The sequence below is a fragment of the Camarhynchus parvulus genome, chromosome 2 (genome assembly GCF_901933205.1).
Source record: "Camarhynchus parvulus chromosome 2, STF_HiC, whole genome shotgun sequence".
In the NCBI taxonomy this organism is placed as follows: Eukaryota; Metazoa; Chordata; class Aves; order Passeriformes; family Thraupidae; genus Camarhynchus; species Camarhynchus parvulus.
The window spans coordinates 63,546,403-63,562,731 of NC_044572.1; the positions used below are offsets into that span (position 1 = coordinate 63,546,403).

General features: G+C 40.7%; 1 protein-coding gene across 1 annotated transcript in view; it reads right to left on the reverse strand.

The window, feature by feature from the left end:
• ATXN1 (ataxin 1) overlaps positions 1 to 4,758 on the reverse strand; it is a 224,483-nt gene extending 219,725 nt beyond the window's left edge. Inside the window, exon 1 of the mRNA XM_030971064.1 lies at positions 4,718 to 4,758. The gene's annotated coding sequence lies outside the window, so the exon portion shown is untranslated. The remainder of the gene's footprint in view (positions 1 to 4,717) is intronic.
• Between the last annotated feature and the right edge of the window lie 11,571 nt (positions 4,759 to 16,329).

Genomic DNA, 16,329 nt, shown 5'->3' on the forward strand with positions numbered 1-16,329 from the left:
AGTGATTGACATTGTATTGAGTGTGAAAAGTAATCTCACAATTATTGATCGTTACAGTTCAGATCTTAAATCTGTCATAAAATGACATTGTTGGTCTCATTACAGCCTCTAGTGGACAGTAGTAATCCACCTCACAGACCTGTGATACCATTTGCTCAAATGACAAGCATTATCAAGGCAGAGGTTACTCCGAGACAACATGAACATTCTTATCCACCAGAAGAATGGATTTTTGAATACAATCAAAGGTTTGCTGTCACTGCTTGCAAGGTGCCTCACTTTACTCTTCAGGTATAGCATTGGCTTGTAAATAAACAGAGAACTTCTGCTATTAATTTCAGCTTTTGACAGCTTTCATAAAACTAAATTAATCTCAAATATTTTTATAACAGAAAATATTGGTTGCCATGTTTTTGGCTTAAGTAAGATGTTTTTATTCCAACTCAGAATCTGCTGACTGTCCAATTCACCTCCTATCTATTTACAGCTCTCTCACATTAGATAATTTTTGCTAATGCTGTTATTTTTGTTATTATTTCAGACATATGCAGCTGATTTAAGGTATTTTTACAGTTTTAATAAATGAGAACCTATAATTTGGATTACAGCTGGCTAATTAAGGTATGCTTTCCTCAGGAAAGTTAAAAATGTACACAATCTGAGATCTGAACAATAATGTGTTTGGACTATATCTTTAAGTGTCACTTGTGTGAACATAACAAAATTTGACGAATGTCTCTAATTTTTGTGTATTCACTTAGAAATGAGTGTATTCCCTGTCAAAACATCCCCTGTTGATGATGTTCTCCAGAACTCTGTGATTAACTTCAGATGTAAGGAAATTAGATTGGTAGACACAGAGAGCCAATGCTGTCTCTTTAAAGCCACAAGTATCTCATGCAAATTAACATTTAGTGAAAGGAGAGTAAAGCATTCATGAAAACTAAGCAAGTATGTAGTACTACACTGTGACTCAAAGAGAAAAATCATGTAGTCTAAAATGGTGGTCCTTTGCAAGTGAATTCAAAGGAAAGGCGCCATTAATTTTTTTTTGTTTTATTACACTGTGGCTAGGTAAGGGTTGTAGGGTGATGAAGAAATCATTATTTATCATGCCTTACAGTTTGGGTAATGGGATATTTAGGTTAAAAATGTTTACGTTATCATTGTCTTGATTTTTTAAAAGAAGCAATCAAGTTCTCTTTAAATAACAATTTAAAGTAACAATAGGTCCTTAGATGGAGATCTGAAATGAGATGCTGTATTTTTGTTGTTGCTTTTTTAAAACTGGGCAAAGCAATTCATCGGGGAATGAAGAAAACTGAGGACTCTTCTAAAGTCTCAAAATCGAATCCGATTTAGTCCTTTGAATAAGAGGTCAGTCAGTTACAGGTCACTGCTCTGAAGGGAAGACCTGTTAACCTACCAGTGACCACATCAGGATGGACCAGAGCCACAGGTAGCCCCATAAGCTGTGGCAACCAGTGGAAAATAAAAGTGCTCAGCCCTTCTATAGGGGTGCTTCACTCGTCTAGGCACCTATCAAGTAATAACTACTATGACCCATTAGGTGCTTTATGGCCAGTCCTCTTCAGCCATCTGAGGTCTCAATCTGTGTCCTGGCCTCCATGTATCTCCTCTGACACTGCAGCTACCCAGATAGCTGGTGTGAGAAGAAGGGCCAAGCACAAATGGAAACTAAACTTTGTCTTATTCCTGGAAGTGATCATTTCATCTTGGGGTCAAAGTACACCAGCAGAACACAGAGGGGAAGCTCAACTCTGCAGAAATGCTTTGTTTCCAGGGATGTCAAGGCAGTGCTGTTAACAAGGATTAACATTCAACCAATATTCAAGAGAATTTGCCAGCCACTGTCTGGAAGAGGGCTCTCAGGTGCTAGCAGGGAGCAGCCACAGACCACAAGCCCTTGTAAGAAACACGTGTTGTCCCATCCCTTTAAATCATACCTGGTACAGAGACTTATCTAGGAGTTCACTTCCCAGGATATTTCTGTCTCTTAAGGGTGTTATGGTCTAGACAAATTAGATTAGCATCTACTCTGTAAACACCTAGGGTTGGGAAATATCTCTGGACCTTTCTTAAAACATCTTACCCACACATAAAGCACTGTGGTTTCCAAAACCTGTTAGTCTCTCTGATCAATGCTATACAGGTTTTGATAAGTGCCATGAGTTTTTATGAGAGGAGGGGAATGGGCTAGAATGGACTGGTTACCTGTTTGAACAGACACAGAAATTGAAAAAAAGGATTTTTGACTTCTAAATCCTTTAATGGCCCCAACTGAGCTGTTCTGGTCTATTGAACAAATCCTTCCTACCTCATGGATAATCGACCTACCAGACTTCCAGAGCCACTGTGCTCAATCCTGCTGCCAAGTCTACTCTTTTTGTTCACATGCTAAAAATCTTTATGTTTTGTTGAGAAAATGCACAACTTATAATGAAAGCTATTTTCTACTATCACTGTCTCTACCTCTTCACAAAATATGATACACACAGGCCTTGCCCCCGAAGCTGTCATGCGAATTCGGAAGTCCGATTTGCCAAATTCGTCCAATATAGGTAAGTTTGGGCTCATTCCTTGGTTTCAAGATGGTGAGAAGCGCAAGCTGCGTAATGTTCAAGACCAAAGTTATTTTGTATCTGTATCTTCTTCAAAAAGAAAATTAGTAACTAAGACAGTATTAACCAGAAAGACAGCAATGGTTCTCAAATACAGGCATCATCTGCATAGGAAAGAGCTGTATTTCTTTGTTTTAAAAAGGTATCATAAAAAAAAAATGCAGTTACCTGATGCACAGGAATGAAGACTTTGAACAGTTCATAAACATAAAACAAAAATCGAAATGGGATAATTTTGGTATGAAATAATTGCTATATCCCTTTATATTTGACTCATAATTGGAAAATCACCAGGCAGAGATGGACAACAGTCCATCTATGTATTGCCTGGAGGGTAGGAATTCCTCAGCCTTACAAGGCTTTGACCAACAACCTAAGTGAGCATGGTAAACATTTACCTTCAATCTATTCAATTACAAGCTGACAGGGTATTTTTCATGTTTCTTCTGCAAGGTGACAGGTACATGCCCACAGAACCCTAAAACTCCAGAGTTTTAAAAAAATGTGTCCTGGTAAAAGTGACAGGAGGCCTAAGGTAGGATATGACATTAAATCAGAGTTATTTCAGCTTGTGCAGACCCTTTTATAACTAGACTGGCATCACTTTTGACTTCTTACTGCACAAAGGCAGCATCTTTCCCTCAGAGATCTGCCAGATCCTCATGTTCTCTCTTTACCCTTCAGCAGAGGCCTTTCTACTAATGACAAAAAAGGTTCTCATATTGACTGAGATGTCATCTCATGCCTCTCTCTTTTGCCCTACCCAGTTTTTCCACAGAAGAACTCCCATTTATGCCTGTCTTACTCTGCTTGATTTGTCCTTGGTCTGCTCTCATCATCCTCATATGATATTATCAATTTATTTATATTTAAGGTAATGAAAGATACCCATTCAAAGGTCTAAAAGCCCTGAGACATAACAATTACAAGCAAAGCACAACAGTGTGAAAGAAGTTTTATCAAAAGGAACTTTCTTGGGCAACCAGGTAGACCAGAAACACCTGCCTGCTGAAAGCTCATCTCTAGTCTTCTTCTAAAGTGGGTGGGGTTTTGCCTCAGGGCCTCTTCAAAGATCATAACATTCAAACTCTTGTGAAGTGTAGGTTCTATCACATGGACAGATTTGCTCATTCATGGACTGTTTTGTCATGGGGTCAAGTATAGCCAAGAGAATGGAGTGGACACTTTGGGGGCAGGACCATCTCATGACCAGCTTTCCTACTCAAGGGGCCCGGGTGCTGGAACGTTTCCCACTACAGAGTTTTCACAGCTTATACTCTCATAGAATCACAGAATCATTAAATAGAATCATAGAATCATTAATCTTTTGGAAAATACTTTTAAGATCATCAAGTCCAAATCATGAGCTCAGCATCACCACCATGTTCACCATGAAACCATGTCCTCAATGCCATAGTCATACATTTTTTTAACACTTTCCAGGAATAGTGACTGCACCACTTCCCTTGGAAGTCTGTTCCAATTCTTTTCAACCCTTTCCGTAAAAAAAAAAAATCTTTCCTAATATCCAATTCCAACATCCCCTGGTGCAACTTGAGGCCATTTCCTCTTGTCTTGGAAATCCTCTCATCTTCTTTGTGCAAGAGGACATAAGAATGGCCACACAGTGGCCATAGGACAGCAGTGTTCATAAGCAGATGCTCAGGGACACACAGGCATTATAAAGTACTTTATCCATGTACTATCCAGCCTCCCACTATTTTCAATTTAAGGAACTTCCTGAGCAGAATGTGTTTCCAGCCCATTTAGTACCCTCAGTGGATTTATCTCCCAAGATTTGTACAGTCTTCTCCATCACCATCTGTAAACTGGAGGTATGTGCTATGTCACATTGCACAGGTCAAGTCCCTGATGCAAGAAGAATCCCCTCATCCTGCCTGCTTCATTCAGTGCTCCTAGCTTTCGCACTGAGACAGGGAATGGCCAGTCCCTACCCATACTCCCAATGCTACACAGATCTTTGCAGCCCTCTCTCATATTCCCCCTTCTTCCAAGCTGGGAAGCTTGTTGCCAAAAGCAGTCAAAGTTTTCACTGCTTCTGCTGCAATTCTTACCTGGTTTTGAGTCCCTGTCTTGGTCTTAGTCCTGAGACACCTGCACTCTCTCTGTTCTTCTGCCTGTAGAAAATGATAATAAAAATTGTCCTTCTATTCCATGGAACAGTGGTGACACAGAGAAGTACAAGTATTATTACTATAAAAGCAATACAGAATGCTCTCTTTTCCCAAGGCTTAGCCAAGGACTTGGAAAAGCAACAATTCCACATATCAAGGACAAGAGAAAACAGTAGTAATGTAAACAAAAATAAACCCATGGTTCTATCTACATTTTTTTCATACTTGTTTAGTAACACATGCTGACTAAAACCCTTCCCATTTCATAAACGACCTTTGTCAACCAGTCCATTCCTGTGTAAAAAAATCAGAATTGATGGGACATCTCCCACCAAACTCAGATTATTTCACACAATTATATGCATAATAGGTCTGAAAAATATGACACGCTACAAAAGTGGGACTGCCAGATGGTTTTCCTGCCATTTAATCTGTCTCTCCCCTTTCCATGATATATCTCATTTCTTAGGACACAGGTATTAAGTAATTTCTCTCCCTTAATTGGCCCATCTTCAGCTAGGTGCATAAACTTGGTGTCTAATTTAAGGTGTACAAGTTGTCCCGTTGTCTTAATGGTTTATACATTAATCATACATTTAAAGTGAGCTTTGTGCTTGAGGGTATGGCCTCGTGAACATGTTTTAGTGAAGCATTCAAGGGTGTGGACTTACAGGACACCAGCTACCCTGCAATAACTGCACAGATGAACACCCTTTGCCTGCTGGTAAATGCAAAGCAAGTTAGCCCAGAGAGAGTCTCAGCCAAGATCACCTCTGCCCTCTGTACAATTGCTCTTCCTGCTATTCCCTGAATGCTGCTCCTTTTGCAGTAAGCATGACAGTTGCATATGGAGGCTCCACCACTCTCCATAGTGATCCATCTCCAGACACAGCTCAAAGTGTACTTTTTCTCAATACACCCCAAAATCTTGCAAACTGAAGTAATATTTAAGGGACCTTGCCAGCCTTGCTGTGCTATACCTTCAGCCTTTTTTCTCTTTCATGTTAATATGATAGGATATATTCTTTGCAGAGTCTTCATCATGTATTATATATACGTAAGTCCTTTAATTCTTGAGCCCTCCTGTTTCCCCCTGCTGGTTAAAAACGCATAACAGGGGGGAGCAGGGGGGTGGGAAAGGGCAAGCAATTCCTCAAACAACTCTGAGTCAAAGCAGGTACCCACTTTGGGAGGAGGGAGTAGAGGGGACAGACCTTGTGACTACTGAATACCAGTGGCTGCTGCCCCCAAGGGTACCTGCTTTCTGAGAGCCTACAGGTATTGTTACACAATGTATGTATTTCACAGGGTCCTGAGCAGAGTTTATCAGCTGTACAGAAATTCCTGCATAGTTTATCATCTGGGCAAGCATCCCAGCACCACTGTTGTCTCTCGTTAGTCTCTTCAGAGTATCAGAGGTTCCCAGGAACATTCCCAGAAGCTTTTAGCTCAGCATGAATCACTGCCAAGTTGAAGAGTTTCTTCGAGTCCCTTGTAGCAATCATCCTGAAAATTGCAGAAGAGTAGCTTGCAGGCTCTACAACTGTCCCTAAAAGGCTCAACTTGTACAGGAGTCATTGTCTGCCCTCCAAAAACATTTATCTGAACTAAGACACATTTATCTCAACCTTGTACACATTTAAGGTCTCGCCAATGAGATCACAAAATCTCCTTGTAGCTGGAAATAAAAAATTTTCCTTTGGTGATTTTCTAAAATCTTTTTTATTTTAGATTCTAAAAATCCCTCAGATCTCTAAATGTGGATCAGTGCCCCTTTCCTGTTCAAACTAGATGCTGTAGTCAGTTATACAAGGCCAAGTTTCCTCCCCAGGCAGTTTACAGCATGGGCACACAGGTTATTCTGTCTGCAGTAAATGATGCAGTGAAATACTCCATTATGTGACTTATCTCTCAGAACAGTTACCTCCTGAGAAAAGACTGCAGTTTTGAGGCCAGCTGACTTTTCAGAGATGGCAAACAATCGGTGGGACAAAAAGGTAGATTTCTCCAAAGGTGAAATAACAGTATTTTCTTCTTTTAACCTACAAAAATTATAATTTTCTGAAAACAAAATGAAAGAAAAAATTCCAACAACCACCAAGCCCCTTTTACTCTTGAAGAACCTGCTTTTCCCTATTTATTTTGCTTTCTGAGGATTTGCCTTTGACATGTTCACATTTTTAATGCTTCTTACTAGCCAAAATGTTAAATGGATTACTTAAGTCCCAGTATATTGCTTCCTCTGAATCTGTTACTCTTGTAGTGGCACTTTCCCTTAGTAGCACATTGAACTAGTGTAGTTTATGGTCACCAGTTCCTAGATTCCCTCTAGTGCTCAAATCTTCAATGAACAGAAAGATAAGTGTGAAGAATTTGCCAGCTTGAAATGCCTGCTATCTGCATAACAGACCAAAAATTGGTTTTTCATTATTTCAAGGCTTCAAACTCTGAGTATTTGGCGGTATAATTAAAATCTGGATTTTTAAAATATACTGAAAATACATTTACCCTTCAAATGTTTCACCTGTTAGTTATTCTACTTCAAACTCTTCAACTCCACAGTGTTACTATTTGGTTTTCTTTGATGTTTGTTCCTTTTAAGCTAACCCCAAAGAATTTCACTCTTGCCCACCATGGTTATTAAGCTGTGCTTTGCTAGCACTGTAAGTATTTATGATATACAACTCTCTTCTGTCCTTCCCAATATTTAGGAATTAATATCTTATATGCATTGATTAATAGCCCTTCTTTCTTGATGTTCCTTTTAGGAGAGTTAGGAATGACCACCAGATAATCACCTCCATCACTTGGTAACACTGCTCATGTCCTGGTGTATAACTCTTGTGTAAGGGTGGTTGGTATGTAAATAGCCTCCTTAATCGTCATCGTTTGTTTCAAGGATAAAACAAACAAAACAATAACAAAACCTCCTTTCTTTTGCGTGTTGGAAGCACATGCCATTAATATTAATTAATTTATTTATTTAAACTTTGTTAAAGCATTTGCTCTTAGGCTGGGAATGTGACTGCCAAGTTTCCTGCCTGCAATTTGTTATGCCTCAGTAGTAAACTCCTGAAAATAGGAATTTGAAATGGAAATAGTGACAGGCCTTTTAACTACACTATAATAAGCAGGGTGTTTTATCCTGCATACTGTATGTCGTTACACAATGGCAGCCTATCATAATGTGCACGGAAAACAAACAGGGTCTCTTTAGATCACTCTTCTGGCTAAAACTGGGCAGACAGAGGAAGCAAAACAGGCTGGAAAGACAAAAGACTAGAAGGTCAAGAACACCACACCCAGACCTAAGCCCTTCTGTTACACAGCGGAGCACAGGGATCTTAGAGAACTTGCACTTGAATAAATTGACTTTGATCAGCTTGCCATAAAAAAAGAGGTGTAGCCTGCTATATTGCTAAAGGAGGTAAAGAAGGAAACTTGCCCATAGTCTTAAGCTGCAAAGTAATGTACCCAGACCCACCCTGTTACATAGAGCAAAGCTCCAAAAAGTATGTTTCTTGCAAATGTTTCTTACTTGCCTGTAATAGTATGCTTCATGTAATTCTGCACATATAAAACACAAGAACATTAAAGCTGGTTTGCACAGTAGCTTTCCAGTGACAAATGTACAGTGCAATTTTTCAGAGCTGCTGAACATCCAGTCCTAAAAAGTCGCCTGAGTTTCTTCAGATCCACACCTGTGTAAATGACTGCAGCACTGCATCTTTGTGAAAACAGAACAGTGCTACTGCTTTTTATGAGGTATTTGGCAACCAGGAAAATAACTGAATCACATGTGCAGAACAGAACAGCAGAGTATCTGGGACTTGAACAGAGCACTTCTGCTTTGTAGAACACATGCTTAAATGCTGTATATTGAAGTGCCACATCACGTCTATTTTTACTAATTGAGTTTACTTGTGTTTGGGCACTGTACCAGCTACTCAGCAAGTCCAGGAGATTAATGTAAAAGCCTCTCTGCATTTAGAAAGTATAGTCACTCTAGATTTACAGCTGCTTACTTTGAGGGTGGCTGACTGCTGATCCTGGTGTCTTTGAGCAACAGATGGTTTTCTGAGCTGCACTGATAATGAAAATGATATCATTTACCTCCTAACATTGAAATAAAGAGGCAGAAAAAAAGAAAAAGCAATATATTCATCTTCTACAAATAGCATACCTTAGTACACAGCGGGATAAGAGGATGGGGAGGACCAGTCAAAGCTCAAGGAATAGTATTAGAAATTCATATGAGGACAAACTTACATAAAATAACCCATCCGGATCTGGACTGTGAAAGTATTGGCCCTTGTAATGTTAGAATTTATGGCTTTAATCTTCTTAAGAGCTGCATGGCTCTTCTCACATGCAGGGAAAACAGATTTGATGTTTGTGAGATTAAAACTACTGAGCTGAACTTTGCTTGTTATTGGCCAGAAGCACTTGGAAACCTAATAAAGCATTCCATTAAAATCTTGGCATTTTAGTAACACAAAAGAAGTAGGCTTCTCAAAATATGAGTCTAAGGCAAAAGGACACTTTGGGGGGCCGGGGGAAAGATTGTGGAATTTGGATTTTAACAAAGTTTGCAATGACTTTAAAATACATAAAAGAAAACATAAGGTAGAGTGGAACAATAAGTGCTTGATGTAACTAGCAACGTCCAATTCTTTGTTGCTTAAACTTTATTACATTTGAAGACACTTTTTCATGTTCTTTTAAACTTCATACTTTCGTAAGTCTATGAGTAGCTGGAAAAAGTACAACACATCACTGACTGGCTGTGTGGTCTCTAACAGGTAGTGTGAGGCCTGATTTCCTAAACTTGGAGGATCCACAACCACAGCTGAGATCCAGCTGGGCTACTCATATCCTGGGCTTTAGATGATCAGCTTTATTCTGAAATAAAGAGCTCCATTAAAGCTGGCTCGGCTACAATTTTAGGTGCACAGGAAGCCCACTGTGAACACATATGCATTTGTAATCAGTATACAGTTTGGTTTGATCTACGAAGTCACAACTAATATTTCTGTAGAGAGAGGGATAATACTTGTGGTGATGGTATGAACTGAGTTCAAAGCATGACTGATCAAGGGTTAGGAACTTATCAGCAGTGGTAAAACCTTGTACAGTACCATTTGCCTAGTGCCAGCTGCACTGTTGAGAACCCTTGCTTGCCTTCGCCAAGGTACAATGAAGAGAAGCCTCATACATTACAGCTTTTACTGTTCTGCTCTGCAGGCAAACAAACAGGTAGAAATAGGAAATACAATCAAGTTTAAAAGAAGTAAAGCTTCATAACCAGCCCTAAATATAAATCTCTTGCTAGGGTTCATTGACGAGGTTTGGGGTTTTGTCACAAGGCAAACAGCATTAATTCCAACTCGCTATGAAATTACTTTGTCCTATCTGTACTGACAAAGCCAACCATGAAAACTATGCTAAAATTTGCCTGTGTATGGTTACAGCTAAATCAGATCATCTACATTCATTCTACTTACAGAATCAGGAAGTATGTAGGCTATCTTCTGGAAAACTTGTGGTTAAAACACTGGGAAGCCTGTAGGGATGATCAGGTAACAATCAAATGCCTACAAACAAATTTTAGCCCAGATTTTACCCCACACAGAGAACCAGTGTTGAACGTGGATTACACAGCTGGTGTGAGTGAGTCCTACACAAGCTCATCCCATTGCAGATGACCACACAGAATTCACTTATGCAATTCTGTTTTCTGCCCTTTCAAAAGAAACTCCCCTTTACACAGCTGAACATTACTGGGTGCTCATAAACTGGCTGCTAACATGGCTGGTATGCTTCATTTTTTGTGGCACTAACATATGAAGAGCTTTCTACTGTAACAGATGCTCTTTGACAGTGCGAAATAACAGCACTCAGACTTAAACTGTAAATTATAAACAATCCCTCTCTAACTACAAAATGAATACACAGAATGGGGAGCCTTGTCAACTAAGATATTAGTAAATCAGGTTGAGGAAGACAAATTATTCATAAAAGCTAAAGTAACTAAAATTTTATTCAGTTAACATTACTGTCATTAGAGTTCTCCTTTGCCATAATTGGTAGATAGGAAAAAGAGTAATTATAAGCAACACATAGTAAAATGAGCTACATGTTTTCTTGCTATGGAAAAACTACATAAAATGTTTCTGTTCTTCCTTTTTAATAATTTCTATCAGTAGAAAAGATGCTATATAAATGCTTACCAGTGGTATGTGCCTGGCCACATCAAGACAGGCCTTTCCCAAGGGATTTAATAATTATTTTTTCTCCACCAAACCACAGACAGGACTGTGAATTAAAAGTGACCTTGATTGCCTGGTGGTGCAGCTGCCATGCTTTGATTATGTTTGATTATAAACTTACTGGTACTAATGCTGAGAAGTGGTACTACAACATAAGCTGAAAATTAATTCAAGCATAGCTTTCTTCCCAGAATGCCCCTGGTAACCTGGCTGCAAAAAGCATTCGATGCACAAAGATTTTTTTTAAAACCTTTAAAAAAGAAAGCATTCCTTCTTTCCTCCCCATGTCTTCCAGTGCCAAGTTCTCCAGAAGGATGTGCTCAGGGATAATACCCTAGATTGCAAGGACTGTAGCTACATCTGGAGTACTTGTGATATCTCAGATATAAATCTTCTTCTGAAGGACGTGGAGAATTTGGAGGAAGCATGGATAAAGGAATGGGCACCGCATTACACAGCACAGTGGTTCCTGCCCTGTAGTGGCAGCCTCTCAGGAATTCCTGAACACCATGGCAGGGATGGTGAGCACAAAGCTGGCCTTCCCAAATGCATGCGACTTCCCACCACCTAATGAGGGGTAAAATGAGCTGGCAGTTCATAATTTACTTCAGCATGTGCCAGGAGAACTTTTTATGTCACTCAATTCAGGATCAGTCTTGCAAGGCCCAATTCTTACGGCTTTAAAAGAAACAGGTATGGCCAAGAAAAGATCCTGGCAGCTGTCTGTAGGCAGACAGCATACAGACTTGCATTTCATGGGATACCTGGATGGGAATCTCAAATTCTGCAGAATGACAAATGCAGCCTGGTTTCATCTCATGCACTTGCACTGCCTGCATCTCCTATGATACCTGGAGCTAGGGTACCTTATCTACATCTCAACAGCATATGATAAAGAAGCAGGACTAGCTGAATATCTCCCTCTTCTCTGAGAGCCAAATTTGCCTTCTTTCTCCTTCACAGACTACGTGGGGAAGCAGGCACCAACCCCACAAATTTTGCAGATGCTGGCTCAGAGTACACACAGAGGTATATTTTGGGTGCTTAAAGAACTTCACAGTTCTTTAAGAACTTGAAAGACTTAGCTCAGAAAATGCAAAAGGTTGGAGCCTGCCTTCCAGAGCCTAACAAAAAGGTGTATGCACATACTGAGGAAGGAGGCCCCCTCTGTTGCACAGAGATGGCTCCATGGCTCTTTCCCATCTCCCTGGAGGTCCAGGGTACTTGTATGCAAGTTAGGAGCAAACCAACAGGCTAGTCAGAATGCAGGGAGACTTGGTGGTCTCATGGAAGATTGCTTTAGGTAACATAGCAAAAGGACCTCCCAATGTGGGCTCTGACTCAGTCACAGTTTGGATGGTGAGAAAGCCTTTCAGTCCCCACTTGTCATAGCTGACCAGTCTCATTTTAATGCACAAAACAAACTCACTGTACAAATATGCCATGATGGGCAGTTTGTGCCCATGATGCAAGCTATACCCAAACAAGCAGAAGGGTCATAAAATAAGGATTAAAGTTCAACAAGGAAACTGATAACGAAGAAGCCTACTCAGAGACTATGCCCTATTCTAGCCAACATTACGTTATCTTCTAATTTTAGAACAGCTGACAGTTTTTCCCAGACCAGAAGTTGACAAGAGGCTGAGCAACGCCAGTGTCGTTAAATCTTTGTTTTCAGGCACAGTGTTGTCTCCACACTGCAAGAAGTTGTTTCAGCATGTGAAATTTTGCAGGAAGGCACACGCTGACGCTGGATGCCCATACAGGGAGCTGTGTAATATGTTGAAACCATCTGGCATTTTGTGGTTTTGCTGTATCAGTCAGACGCACTGTCTGGAAACACAGGGCTCAAACCCAGAGTCCTTAATTCAGGTCAGATACCTACAGATGCATGTGGTCGTTTGGCCAGACTGGAAGCTGCAGAATAAAGCACTTAATTAGGTGGCTGAAGTTTACGGCAGATTCTAAGGGCAGCCGAGCTAGAAGCCTTGCTTAGGAAGTTTTAGTAAATGTAATTACTATGGCATGTTTGATATAATACACAGCCTTCACAAAATGCTCCAAAATAGCATTTTAAAGATGGGTCTTGTTGCTGTTATGCTTTGTACCTTCTGACTAAGGAATAGGCCTGATGATGTGGATCCCAGTGTGAAGCTTACTGAAAACTACCACTAAAATTAATAGAGCATAGTTATGGAAGAGTATTTTGTACAGAATTGCCTTCTCTGGAGTGTGAACAATGCTGCTGAAAGCAGGCTCTGGGTTACATTATTCCTGTGATCCAAATTTTTTTAACCAGCTGATGTCACTAGGGAGATTTAAAGTCTTTATAATTACCGCTCAAGGTCTAGAGGAGGGGGGAAGGAAAGACAATGCAATTACGTTTTATGTGTTGATTTAGAGAGTAACCTGTAGTGGTCTGTTAGCTTGTTTCATCTATCAGGAAAAGCAAATTAATTCTGTATCCAGTCAGTTTTATGAGTGGCAGCTCATTTTGCTTTCCCAGTTAAGCAGGGAAGAAAGTGGCCTTTTGTCACAAACAATTGCTTCCTGCAATGCTGTGGAATAAGATGTAAAATAGGCAAAGAGCTTTGGATACAGCTTCCAACGTCCTACTAAGAAGTAAAATTTCTTTCTTTCATCTTCCCTCAGAGAAGGAATTCAGGTTATGTTCTGCACTAAATTAAAGTGTTCTGCTCAGTTATGTACATGTACAGCTTTGAAAACTGTTCCTGCTTCTAGGTCAAGGGCTCTCCCTGTGGCCGGGTGCCAGCTTTATCCCTGGACTCCCATAATCCCTTGAAATAAATCAACTTTCCATTGAAATCCTCTGCCAGCTCCACTTCAGACTAAAATGTGCTGTCTGTAGCATGATGCTCTTTTATACTTTTGTGGAAACAAAAAAAAAGAGAAACAATGTGGCCATTGTGTACTGGAAACAGTTCCACGTAACCCGCATTGTGTATATTAAAGTCTATCTTTGTATGTTGCACTAACCCAAGATTTCAGTGTTTATTATTAGAACTAAGAAAAATACCTTTGACCAAAAGAATAATTCCACTGACTGAAAAAGATCCCAGCTTGTGTGCGTGTGTGCGTGTGTATCCCATTACTACTCTGCTCACGTGGACTGAAGTATGAGGATGCATTATACTACCTCCCTGGGCAGATGAAGCCCTCAGATATTTTTTTCTCTTTCTTCTCCTTTTTTTTTTCTTTCCCCCCTAATATCAATTTTCTTCCCTGTGTGTTATAAATGAACCCGAATACATTCACACGTTCCTGTTGAAGACTAAAAGCTGTCACTTCATTTCAGGGAACCAGGCAGCTTTAAACTCAGCTGCAAGAAAGCCCAGCTGCTACTACATCTCCAGGGGAAACTTTTCTACTCAGAAATAGCAAAACTTCTGAACAATAATAACAAAATACAGCTTAAAGATGCTGATGCCGTTCTCCTGTTGGTGCTGAGGTCAGTACTTTGGAGAGTGGGTGCCAGTCAGAAATTGCAGCACTCAGAAGACTGACATTTCTGAGAAGCTCTGCTTCTCCCCAAATCTCAGTAACTTTAAATGGTCTGCCAGTTAAATCAGAACAGCTTGGTATAAAGCCTCCAATTTTCTGACAACCTTTATATTCTCTTGGCTCCTACAAGGCCCTAAAGCTGATCGTGTATAATCCTGAACTGAATGTAAAATAAATATGAAAACCTGTCATGATTTTAAAGTTTTCCAAAGGATATCTCACTAAATAAAAAGAGCTGCATTTTTGGCACACAAATGCTCCATATAAAAATCACAGTTCTTTAAAATAAAGTTACACAGTGCAGTGCCAGACTCTACCCTCTGAAGTTCCCCCTGAGTGCTGGGGAGCAGCTATGTCCCCATGAGCTGGCTGACCCTGAAGGTCCCCTGCTTCTTTTCCCCTGCACAGCGGCTGTGCAAATCAGGGCTGCCACCAGCCCCAGCCAGCCCAGCCCCTGAGGGTCCCTCTAGCACAGGAGCCTGGGGGGAGGTACCCGGGTTTCCTCCAAGCTGCGACACAGCCCGCGGTGTGGCCAGCTAAATCTAACAATTTAGTGGCAATTGCTTCCATGCTTGTGGTGCAAATACAGCCTGAGCAAATCGTGACCCAGAGCTCACCCAGCCTTCATGTCCTTGAAATATGTTGCCTAAGAAAATAACAATTGTTTGTGGAAAGCTCTTCCGCTCAGCCTGCGTTCTTTAGCTAGCTACACTAACTGTGTGCCAAGGTGTGGGCTATAAGCTGGAGTGTCCACAGCACTACAGCACGGAAATGAGTTTAGATCACTGGCAAACTGGAGCCGATGTCAGACTCCACTGGCTTCACAGACCTCACAAACATCTGCAGGTCCAGAACACAGCTATAAGGCCAGACAAAGATGCATAGGTCCAGCAAAGTAGGACCCAAACACAGCAACCTTGACAATGGACATGAGGTGCATTTTGAGTGAAGCTATGACTCGACTAGCAAAGGCTCTGAATACCACCTTGCAGGAAATTTGGAAGACACATCCTGTAAGTCCTGGGGTGGTAGCTCACTGCTAAAATCACAAGTTATGTTTGCACAGTATTGTTTGGATGGTTGGGAGGGAAGAAATGGAGGCAAGACAAGGCATTTCAAAAGAGGAAAATCTGTGTTGTCACTCCCAAGGTTTCCAGGTTTGTCTGCAGAGTTCTTTCAATGCGCAGGTTTTAAATGTTATGCACCTGAGTCTCATAATCTCTCCTGGGACAGGGTACAGGCAATTGTACTGGATATAAAACCACAGTTAACTATATACACAGAGCTTTAATTTTAGGTCAGACTTGGTGAAACTATCTGGTTTTCTCCTAGAAGCCCTCAGTGGACAGTTTCTTCGCTTAGCTCTGCCACCTTCGGGCCTTCTTTTTAAGTGAGGAGGGCAGCTGAATGCAAGAATTCAAAGCAAAACTCAGCTGAAACCATTATGTTTCATCTGGTTACATGTCAAAACCTCAAACCTTGTGTACACAGGGCTCAAATTATAAACCCATCAGGCCCAACCCTAGAGCTGGACCCAGGTTTGCCTGGAGAGCCCGCAAATCTTTTAGAGAAGCTGATACAAGTTTTGAGTTCATAATGACTTGAAAACCCAAAGTGGCCAGGAGACTTTTCCAAGGTCAAACAGTGAGCTAGAGGGGGAGCTAAGAAGAGAACCACAGCCCTGGCCACTTCACACACTGCTACCAACAGAGGTAGAAACTCGCTCTGCTTGAACTTCATACTGCATAGTCTTTGCCAAAC